The following is a 12,987-nucleotide window of genomic DNA, read 5'->3' on the forward strand; positions in this document are numbered from 1 at the left end:
TCAATAGACATTACATTTACAATTTAACTCGAATAGAAGCAGATAGGCTACAAAACACAATTCAACCTAACGGAAGCATACTCACAAACACAATACTTCTCAGCATCAATATCTTTGAAGGACCCAATCACATTATAGACTACTCTATCACACCGCAACTAATTAACAAGCATAATCAGACCTTGCAACAACACTTGAGACATAGCAATTATCCCAGCAGCACTTGAGACGTGACACTTACCAAAGACGAGCAATTAATGGGCATTAAAACATATTCTGTAGAACTTTGCTGAACTCAATGGCATTAGAAAAATTCCCGGAGACGGAGAAGCCTACCTTTTCTGTGTTCTGTGATCTCTTCCTTCCCAGAGACAGTCTTTAGATGTGTAGCCTATCGTTCAACAATGTCGTACGCACCTGGTAAATAAGGATAATATATTTCCTGTGGCGAAAGTCGATTCAATTGTGGATAAATTGTCGCGTAAGGTTGTACAGTCAAGCCCCTAAAGCGTCAATGATCTTCGCTCCTCACTTCTCTCGCGCATCGCTTCTATCCACACTGCAACTGGCGCTCGAGCGCGGATCATTTAAATACCAGTGACGTCACGAAGGCTCTCATCTCCGGTACCAGGGCTGGGGTCAATTCAGATACGCTCTCATCTCCGGTAACAGGGCTGGGGTCAATTCAGATACGCTTTCATCTCCGGTACCAGGGCTAGGGTCAATTCAGATACGCTCTCATCTCCGGTACCAGGGCTCGGGTCAATTCAGATACGCTCTCATCTCCGGTACCAGGGCTCGGGTCAATTCAGATACGCTCTCATCTCCGGTACCAGGGCTAGGGTCAATTCAGATACGCTCTCATCTCCGGTACCAGGGCTGGGGTCAATTCAGATACGCTCTCATCTCCGGTACCAGGGCTCGGGTCAATTCAGATACGCTCTCATCTCCGGTACCAGGGCTCGGGTCAATTCAGATACGCTCTCATCTCCGGTACCAGGGCTAGGGTCAATTCAGATACGCTCTCATCTCCGGTACCAGGGCTCGGGTCAATTCAGATATGCTCTCATCTCCGGTACCAGGCCTAGGGTCAATTCAGATACGCTCTCATCTCCGGTACCAGGGCTCGGGTCAATTCAGATACGCTCTCATCTCCGGTACCAGGGCTAGGGTCAATTCAGATACGCTCTCATCTCCGGTACCAGGGCTCGGGTCAATTCAGATACGCTCTCATCTCCGGTACCAGGGCTCGGGTCAATTCAGATACGCTCTCATCTCCGGTACCAGGGCTGGAGTCAATTCAGATACGCTCTCATCTCCGGTAGCAGGGCTCGGGTCAATTCGGATTGAAAGCAGTCAGTTCAGAAGGGGATTTTTATTCAAAATAAAAAAACTATTGAAACACTTTTGACATAAATAACTTCTGCTGTCAGTTTGAAAATAGATGCCGTTTTTTTTCTTCCATTTTGTTATTGTTATTTAAATTAACTTCCTGAATTGACTGACTTCTATTCGAATTTACCAGGCCTACATGGACATGTGCCCATTCATAAATATATATTTATATATTTTATTTATTTATTAAAAAGATTATTTAATTAGGAAAGTCAGTTAAGAACAAATTCTTATTTACAATGACGGCCTACCAAAAGGCAAAGACCTCCTGCGGGAACAGGGGCCTGGGATTAAAATAACATTTAAAAAATACAATATGAATATAAATATAGGACAAAACACACATCACAACACGAGAGACAACACAACACTACATAAAGAGAGAACTAAAACGGGGACGGGGTCCTGGGATTAAAAAGAATTAAAAATAAATTAAATAATATCACGTAATATAACGATAATAATTAATTATAACATCAAAAGATCACATTGGTTTGGATATGATTATTATAGTTTGATTAACTCATATCTAAAAAAATAGCATAGAACATTAACATCGGTGGAGAAACAAACTGTTGCATATTGTCACAATGAATCAGTTGAGAAATCAATCATCGGTGCAATTCGTAGAATGTATGCACACATGACTGTAAGTCGCTTTGGATAAAAGCGTCTGCTAAATGGCATATATATATATATACAATTCGCTTTGGCTTTAAATGGACTTAAATAGCTTTATTTTCCAAAGGGAATTTAATTTCTGGTGTCAGGGCAGGGATATACAAGCACATTGAAATCACTCATGACAGTGCACTGCATCCAACAAAGGTTTAAACTGGAAATGTTAACATATTGTTTTCCGCTCTTCTAAAGACATTTATAATCTGTAAGAAAAAGTGTGTGTGTGTGTGTGTGTGTGTGTGTGTGTGTGTGTGTGTGTGTGTGTGTGTGTGTGTGTGTGTGTGTGTGTGTGTGTGTGTGTGTGTGTGTGTGTGTGTGTGTGTGTGTGTGTGTGTGTGTGTGTGTATGGGATTGATGACGTCAACTCGACGAGCCCGCCGCGTTTGCGCAGTGTGCTTCCTGGACTTGAATGGTTTGTTTACAACTTCGGAATCGGTTCCCGCTTGTCTTGTCAACAGCAGCTAATCTTTCAAAAACAATCGTCCCAAAAACGTTTTCTATGAAGCGGGGTGACAATGATTAAGACCGAGAAGGTGTTGCATTTGAAGAGTTCCCGAGGACGGAAGGTCCGTGTGGTCCGGGAACATTATTTGAGAGAACATGTTCCCTGCTACAGCTCTCTCTGTCAGGCACAATGCGCCAACGGTAAAGTCAGGTTTTACAAAATAAAATTATCTATAAGTCTTCCTTTTGATGTCCGTCACATTTTAGGGAAACGTAAATGTAACATGCTAACTAGCTGAATTTACAACAAGACATAAGGTAAACTATGATGTTTCCCTTATTGTATCACACTGTCACGTGATGTTAGTTGTTACACCGTAACAACACGTGTCACCCTTTTAACAGCTAGTTCCTAAGTACAATAGCAAGAAAATAATGATGATGGCCTTCACAGTAAAGGTAGATAAGACGACTTAGACTCCTGTGCATAAATGCGTATAGCTACGAATAGACGTGGATGTTGTTGACAACAGTGTTGCTGTGTTTGAAATGATCTCCTTCAAGACATGGTAGAGTCTGAACCTGTTCATACCTAACAGAGACAGAGTACACCTGCTCAAACACCCTCATCATACACTATCCCTTTTCTAGATTGATTAGTTGACAGATTAACCCTCTCTCTCTCTCTCTCTCTCTCTCTCTCTCTCTCTCTCTCTCTCTCTCTCTCTCTCTCTCTCTCTCTCTCTCTCCTCCCTGTTCTGTCCCAGCAGAGGGCAAGGTGCTGTCTGGAGAGGTGACTCACTATGTGATGCCTGATGCAGGCGTGACGAGGGACTTTATGGAGATTCTGGAGTTTACAGAGATCCAGGGGATAGTGTTCACTCAGACTGCCTGCCAGGCTGTCCAACACAGCAGAGGACGCAGGTACAGGAGCTACATGCCTTCACCCTACATATAGATAATTACTGTAACACATGTTGAGTAACTAGGCCTTTATACCATTGGTGTTGGGGCAGACAGTAGTACTGAGACATCTACCATTGGTGTTGGGGCAGACAGTAGTACTGAGACATCTACCATTGGTGTTGGGGCAGACAGTAGTACTGAGACATCTACCATTGGTGTTGGGGCAGACAGTAGTACTGAGACATCTACCATTAGTGAGAGGACAGACAGTAGTACTGAGACATCTACCATTGGTGTTGGGGCAGACAGTAGTAATGAGACATCTACCATTAGTGAGAGGGCAGACAGTAGTACTGAGACATCTACCATTAGTGAGAGGGCAGACAGTAGTACTGAGACATCTACCATTAGTGAGAGGGCAGACAGTAGTACTGAGACATCTACCATTCGTGAGAGGGCAGACAGTAGCTACACCTCTCCAATGACTATGTCATGGGGACAGAACAGTAGATTGACACCTCTCCAATGACTATGTCATGGGGACAGAACAGTACACCTCTCCAATGACTATGTCATGGGGACAGAACAGTACACCTCTCCAATGACTATGTCATGGGGACAGAACAGTACACCTCTCCAATGACTATGTCATGGGGACAGAACAGTACACCTCTCCAATGACTATGTCATGGGGACAGAACAGTACACCTCTCCAATGACTATGTCATGGGGACAGAACAGTACACCTCTCCAATGACTATGTCATGGGGACAGAACAGTACACCTCTCCAATGACTATGTCATGGGGACAGAACAGCCTCTCCAATGACTATGTCATGGGGACAGAACAGTACACCTCTCCAATGACTATGTCATGGGGACAGAACAGGACAGCCTCTCCAATGACTATGTCATGGGGACAGAACAGTACACCTCTCCAATGACTATGTCATGGGGACAGAACAGGACAGCCTCTCCAATGACTATCTCATGGGTACAGAATAGTACTGTCCTACCAACCAAAATAACAGTAACTGCTCATAGAGTGAAACAGAGAGAGTTTTTTTTTTATTGTCCAGCCAAATGAATTATAGGCAGATCAGATGTGTTTATCTGTTGTCTTACTACGAGGTTACTTTTTATTCATATTGACCCTGACCTCTGACATGACCTTTGACCCTAGACGGCAGTCACCCACTGGAATACGATTCCACGACAAATAGTTTGATACTTTTATCAGCAAAGAACAATACATAATAGCAAGGTAAACTGTAGAGACTGCAGCCCAAAGATCAGTGACACCAAGTGATGCCAGTTACTGATGTGAGTGATGCCAGTTACTGATGTGAGTGATGCCAGTTACTGATGTGAGTGATGCCAGTTGCTGACATGAGTGATGCCAGTTACTGATGTGAGTGATGCCAGTTACTGATGTGATGATGCCAGTTACTGATGTGAGTGATGCCAGTGCCCAGTTACTGATGTGAGTGATGCCAGTTACTGATGTGAGTGATGCCAGTTACTGATGTGAGTGATGCCAGTTACTGATGCCAGTTGCTGATGTGATGCCAGTTGCTGCTGCGTGATGCCAGTGATGCCAGTTACTGATGTGAGTGATGCCAGTTACTGATGTGAGTGATGCCAGTTACTGATGTGAGTGATGCCAGTTACTGATGTGATTAGTGACATATCATATCTATCATAGTGGAGGACACAGGTGAGTTATACCTACACATTATGACATATCTATCATAGTGGAGGACACAGGTGTGTTAAACCTACACATTATGACATATCTATCATAGTGGAGGAGACAGGTGTGTTATAGCTACACCTTATGACATATCTATCATAGTGGAGGACACAGGTGTAGTAGACCTAAATGGCCAAGGGTACATCTTCAACACCGCCTCGGAGACAGCTCTTTAGGTGTCCGCACAGCCGCGGCCATGCCGCGACCTCTCTGAGGCGACGTGTAGTGTAGGCTCAAGTCCTCGTCGGAGGTGATCGAGTGATACGTAGAGGACAACTTCCTCCATATTACCTTCAATAGAAATCCACCAATCGGGAGTGGGTAAAAAAACACAACCTCATTACAGCACGGCGATGCTGATCAAGCTTAAACAGGATGTGGCCTGTGGATGAATAATGTAGCCCCTTCTAACAGTATACGGCTCTTATAGAATACACACACATTGGTGTTTGTTCCTGTTTCGAAGTTGATGACTTAGTGTAAATAACAGTCCCGGTAGACTTTCAGCAGCCTCGTCCTCGTCTCCTTTTGTTTCCGTTAGCTCCCGTTTTATAAATCTGTTGCATCGTTAACGTGACGAGGCTTCACTTTTCAGAGTCTTCGGGTTTTGTGTGTGTGAGTGTGTGTGTGTGTGTTGTGCTGATGTCATGCTGTGTAGTTGGTTAAATTGCAGAGCTCTATTCACTAAAACACACAGGGGACCCCAGGACGAACCGCTGAGTCAGGGAGTCTCTGCTATACCCACTGACACGCTATCCTGTTGGTAGGAAAGATTTGTATTGGGTTATCACATACTGTAGGTTATTACATACTGTGGGTTATCACATACTGTGGGTTATCACATACTGTAGGTTATCACATACTGTGGGTTATCACATACTGTGGGTTATCACATACTGTGGGTTATCACATACTGTGGGTTATCACATACTGTGGGTTATCACATACTGTAGGTTATCACATACTGTGGGTTATCACATACTGTGGGTTATCACATACTGTGGGTTATCACATACTGTGGGTTATCACATACTGTGGGTTATCATACTGTAGGTTATCACATACTGTGGGTTATCACATACTGTAGGTTATCACATACTGTAGGTTATCACATACTGTAGGTTATCACATACTGTGGGTTATCACATACTGTAGGTTATCACATACTGTAGGTTATCACATACTGTGGGTTATCACATACTGTGGGTTATCACATACTGTAGGTTATCACATATTGTAGGCTATCACATACTGTGGGTTATCACATACTGTAGGTTATCACATACTGTGGGTTATCACATACTGTAGGTTATCACATACTGTGGGTTATCACATACTGTAGGTTATCACATACTGTGGGTTATCACATACTGTAGGTTATCACATACTGTAGGTTATCACATACTGTGGGTTATCACATACTGTAGGTTATCACATACTGTAGGCTATCACATACTGTAGGTTATCACATACTGTGGGTTATCACATACTGTAGGTTATCACATACTGTGGGTTATCACATACTGTAGGTTATCACATACTGTAGGTTATCACATACTGTAGTTTATCACATACTGTAGGTTATCACATACTGTAGGTTATCACATACTGTGGGTTATCACATACTGTGGGTTATCACATACTGTAGGTTATCACATACTGTAGGTTATCACATACTGTAGGTTATCACATACTGTAGGTTATCACATACTGTAGGTTATCACATACTGTAGGTTATCATATACTGTAGGTTATCACATACTGTGGGTTATTGGCTAGGTTATTAGGCTATACTGTAGGCTACAAGTTATTAGGCTATACTGTAGGCTACAAGGTTATTAGGCTACAAGGTTATTAGGCTACACGGTTATTAGGCTACGGGTAGGTTGCTAGGTTATTAGGCTACAAGTTTATTAGGCTACAAGGTTATTAGGCTACATACTGTAGGTTGCTAAGGTTATTAGGCTACATACTATTAGGCTACAAGGTTATTAGGCTACATACTGTAGGTTGCTAGGGTACATACTGTAGGCTACAAGGTTATTAGGCTACATACTGTAGGCTACAAGGTTATTAGGCTACAAGGTTATTAGGCTACACGGTTATTAGGCTACGAGATTATTAGGCTACGAGGTTATTAGGCTACATACTGTAGGTTGCTAGGTTATTAGGCTACAAGTTTATTAGGCTACAAGGTTTTTAGGCTACATACTGTAGGTTGCTAGGTACATACTGTAGGCTACAAGGTTATTAGGCTACAAGGTTATTAGGCTACATACTGTAGGTTGCTAGGGTACATACTGTAGGCTACATAGGTTGCTTAGGCTACATACTGTAGGCTAGGGCTTTATTAGGCTACATACTGTAGGTTACTATGTTATTAGGCTACGAGGTTATTAGGCTACAAGGTTATTAGGCTACATACTGTAGGCTACGAGGTTATTAGGCTACATACTGTAGGTTACTATGTTATTAGGCTACATACTGAGGTTATTTAGGCTACATACTGTAGGCTACACGGTTATTAGGCTACTACATACTGTAGGTTACTACGGTTATTAGGCTACATACTGAAGGTTACTAGGTTAGTAGGCTACATACTGTAGGCTACTAGGTTATTAGGCTACATACTGTAGGCTACATACTGAAGGTTACTAGGTTAGTAGGCTACATACTGTAGGTTACTAGGTTATTAGGCTACATACTGTACATATGGTTATTAGGCTACATACTGTAGGCTACTACTAGGTTATTAGGCTACATACTGCTACTAGTTATTAGGCTACATACTGTAGGCTACTACTACATACTGGGTTTATTAGGCTACATACTGTATACTGTTACTAGGTTAGTGCTACATACTGTAGGTTATTAGGCTACATACTGTTATGCTACTACTGGTTATTAGGCTACATACTGTAGGCTACACGGTTATTATGCTACATACTGAAGGTTACTAGGTTAGTAGGCTACATACTGTATGCTACTAGGTTATTAGGCTACATACTGTAGGCTACACGGTTATTATGCTACATACTGAAGGTTACTAGGTTAGTAGGCTACATACTGTACGTTACAAGGTTATTAGGCTACAAGGTTATTAGCAGTGGTGGAAAAAGTACACAACTGTCATACCTGAGCAGAGGTAAAGATACCTGAGTAGAGGTAAAGATACCTGAGTAGAGGTAAAGATACCTGAGTAGAGGTAAAGATACCTGAGTAGAGGTAAAGATACCTGAGTAGAGGTAAAGATACCTGAGTAGAGGTAAAGATACCTGAGTAGAGGTAAAGATACCTGAGTAGAGGTAAAGATACCTGAGTAGAGGTGAAGATACCTGAGTAGAGGTAAAGATACCTGAGTAGAGGTGAAGATACCTGAGTAGAGGTGAAGATACCTGAGTAGAGGTGAAGATACCTGAGTAGAGGTGAAGATACCTGAGTAGAGGTGAAGATACCTGAGTAGAGGTGAAGATACCTGAGTAGAGGTGAAGATACCTGAGTAGAGGTGAAGATACCTGAGTAGAGGTGAAGATACCTGAGTAGAGGTAAAGATACCTGAGTAGAGGTAAAGATACCTGAGTAGAGGTGAAGATACCTGAGTAGAGGTGAAGATACCTGAGTAGAGGTGAAGATACCTGAGTAGAGGTGAAGATACCTGAGTAGAGGTGAAGATACCTGAGTAGAGGTGAAGATACCTGAGTAGAGGTGAAGATACCTGAGTAGAGGTAAAGATACCTGAGTAGAGGTAAAGATACCTGAGTAGAGGTGAAGATACCTGAGTAGAGGTGAAGATACCTGAGTAGAGGTGAAGATACCTGAGTAGAGGTGAAGATGCCTGAGTAGAGGTGAAGATACCTGAGTAGAGGTAAAGATACCTGAGTAGAGATACCTGTAAAGATACCTGAGTAGAGTAGAGGTGAAGATACCTGAGTAGAGGTGAAGATACCTGAGTAGAGGTGAAGATACCTGAGTAGAGGTGAAGATGCCTGAGTAGAGGTAAAGATACCTGAGTAGAGGTGAAGATACCTGAGTAGAGGTGAAGATACCTGAGTAGAGGTAAAGATACCTGAGTAGAGGTAAAGATACCTGAGTAGAGGTAAAGATACCTGAGTAGAGGTGAAGATACCTGAGTAGAGGTGAAGATACCTGAGTAGAGGTGAAGATACCTGAGTAGAGGTGAAGATACCTGAGTAGAGGTAAAGATACCTGAGTAGAGGTGAAGATACCTGAGTAGAGGTGAAGATGCCTGAGTAGAGGTAAAGATACCTGAGTAGAGGTGAAGATACCTGAGTAGAGGTGAAGATACCTGAGTAGAGGTGAAGATACCTGAGTAGAGGTGAAGATACCTGAGTAGAGGTAAAGATACCTGAGTAGAGGTAAAGATACCTGAGTAGAGGTGAAGATACCTGAGTAGAGGTAAAGATACCTGAGTAGAGGTGAAGATACCTGAGTAGAGGTAAAGATACCTGAGTAGAGGTGAAGATACCTGAGTAGAGGTGAAGATACCTGAGTAGAGGTAAAGATACCTGAGTAGAGGTGAAGATACCTGAGTAGAGGTAAAGATACCTGAGTAGAGGTAAAGATACCTGAGTAGAGGTGAAGATACCTGAGTAGAGGTAAAGATACCTGAGTAGAGGTAAAGATACCTGAGTAGAGGTGAAGATGCCTCGATAGAAAATGACTCAAGTTAAAGTGAAAGTCACCCGGTGAAATACTACTTACTACTTAAAAGTCTGAAAGTATTTGGTTTTACATATACTTAAAGTATTACAAATAAATATAATTGCTAACATATACTGAAGTATCAAAAGTCAAAGTAAAAGTGTGAATCATTTAAATTCCTTATATAAAGCAAACCAGGCGGCATCATTTTCTTGTGTTTTTTAATTTACAAATAGCCAGAGGCACGCTCCAACACTCAGACATAATTTACAAACCAAGCATGTGTTTAGTGAGTCCGCCAGATCAGAGGCTGTGGGGACGACCAGAGATGTTCTCTTGACAAGTGTGTGAATTAGACAATTTTCCTGTCCTGCTAAGCGTTTAAAAAATTGAACGAGTACTTTTAGATGTCAGGGAAAATGTATGGAATAAAAAAAATACATAATTTTCTTTAGGAATGTAAGGACGTTAAAGTTGTCAAATATATAAATAGTTGTCACGCCCTGACCGGTGTATTCTTTGTTTTCTTTATTATTTTGGTTCGGTCAGGGTGTGAACGTAACTGATGTGTGTGTGTATGGACCTGTCTAGGGGTTTTGTATGTCTATTGGTGTTTAGTAGTCTAGGTGTTTATGTATGTCTATGGTTGCCTAGATTGGTTCTCAATAAGAGGCAGCTGTTTATCATTGTCTCTGATTGGGAACCATATTTAGGCAGCCATATTCCTTGGGTTATTCCGTGGGTTATTGTCTATGTGTTAGTGCCTGTGTCTGCACTTGTTTATATATATAGTGTCGTGTTCGTTTTGTTGTTTTGTAAAGTTTAAGTGTTCTTCGTTTCATTAAAAAGAAGAATGTATTCACATCCTCCATTCAACCAACGTGACAATAGTAAAGTACAGAAAACCCCAAAAAACTACTTAAGTAGTACTTTAAAGTATTTTTACTTAAGTACTTTAAAGTATTTTTAATGTAAGTACTTTAAATAATTTTTACTTAAGTACTTTAAAGTATTTTTTACGTAAGTACTTTAAAGTTACTGCTGTAGCTGGTGTCAGATCTAGGACTATACTTCATGGTACTTCATGAGACCATACTTCATGGTACTACATGGTACTACATGAGACCATACTTCATGGTACTTCATGGTACTTCATGGTACTTCATGGTACTTCATGAGACCATACTTCATGGTACTTCATGGTACTACATGAGACCATACTTCATGGTACTTCATGAGACCATACTTCATGGTACTTAATAGTACTACATGAGACCATACTTCATGGTACTTCATGGTACTATATGAGACCATACTTCTTGGTACTTCATGAGACCATACTTCATGGTACTTCATGGTACTATATGAGACCATACTTCATGGTACTTCATGAGACCATACTTCATGGTACTTCATGGTACTTCATGAGACCATACTTCATGGTACTTCATGGTACTACATGAGACCATACTTCATGGTATTTCATGGTACTACATGAGACCATACTTCATGGTACTTCATGAGACCATACTTCATGGTACTTCATGGTACTTCATGAGACCATACTTCATGGTACTTCATGAGACCAGACTTCATGGTACTTCATGGTACTTCATGAGACCATACTTCATGGTACTTCATGGTACTTCATGAGACCATACTTCATGGTACTTCATGAGACCATACTTCATGGTACTTCATGGTACTACATGAGACCATACTTCATGGTACTTCATGGTACTTCATGATACCATACTTCATGGTACTTCATGAGACCATACTTCATGGTACTTCATGGTACTATATGAGACCATACTTCATGGTACTACATGAGACCATACTTCATGGTACTTCATGGTACTACATGATACCATACTTCATGGTACTTCATGGTACTACATGAGACCATACTTCATGGTACTTCATGGTACTACATGATACCATACTTCATGGTACTTCATGGTACTACATGAGACCATACTTCATGGTACTTCATGGTACTACATGATACCATACTTCATGGTACTTCATGGTACTACATGAGACCATACTTCATGGTACTTCATGGTACTTCATGGTACTTCATGAGACCATACTTCATGGTACTTCATGGTACTACATGAGACCATACTTCATGGTACTTCATGGTACTACATGATACCATACTTCATGGTACTTCATGGTACTACATGAGACCATACTTCATGGTACTTCATGGTACTATATGAGACCATACTTCATGGTACTACATGAGACCATACTTCATGGTACTTCATGGTACTATATGAGACCATACTTCATGGTACTTCATGAGACCATACTTCATGGTACTTCATGGTACTACATGAGACCATACTTCATGGTACTTCATGGTACTACATGAGACCATACTTCATGGTACTTCATGGTACTACATGATACCATACTTCATGGTACTTCATGGTACTACATGAGACCATACTTCATGGTACTTCATGGTACTATATGAGACCATACTTCATGGTACTACATGAGACCATACTTCATGGTACTTCATGGTACTACATGAGACCATACTTCATGGTACTTCATGAGACCATACTTCATGGTACTTCATGGTACTATATGAGACCATACTTCATGGTACTACATGAGACCATACTTCATGGTACTTCATGGTACTACATGAGACCATACTTCATGGTACTACATGAGACCATACTTCATGGTACTTCATGGTACTTCATGGTACTTCATTGTACTACATGAGACCATACTTCATGGTACTACATGAGACCATACTTCATGGTACTTCATGGTACTACATGAGACCATACTTCATGGTACTTCATTGTACTACATGAGACCATACTTCATGGTACTACATGAGACCATACTTCATGGTACTTCATTGTACTACATGAGACCATACTTCATGGTACTACATGAGACCATACTTCATGGTACTACATGGTACTACATGAGACCATACTACATGGTACTTCATGGTACTACATGAGACCATACTTCATGGTACTACATGGTACTTCATTGTACTACATGAGACCATACTTCATGGTACTACATGGTACTTCATTGTACTACATGAGACCATACTTCATGGTACTACATGGTACTTCATTGTACTACATGAGACCATGCTTCAT

The 12,987-nt window shown here is 41.3% G+C and overlaps 1 pseudogene; it reads left to right on the forward strand.

Moving 5' to 3' along the window:
* The first annotated feature begins 2,472 nt into the window (after positions 1-2,472).
* LOC124023384 overlaps positions 2,473-12,987 on the forward strand; it is a 58,065-nt pseudogene continuing 47,550 nt past the window's right edge.

Source organism: Oncorhynchus gorbuscha, unplaced genomic scaffold, assembly GCF_021184085.1.
Source record: "Oncorhynchus gorbuscha isolate QuinsamMale2020 ecotype Even-year unplaced genomic scaffold, OgorEven_v1.0 Un_scaffold_1623, whole genome shotgun sequence".
In the NCBI taxonomy this organism is placed as follows: domain Eukaryota; kingdom Metazoa; phylum Chordata; class Actinopteri; order Salmoniformes; family Salmonidae; genus Oncorhynchus; species Oncorhynchus gorbuscha.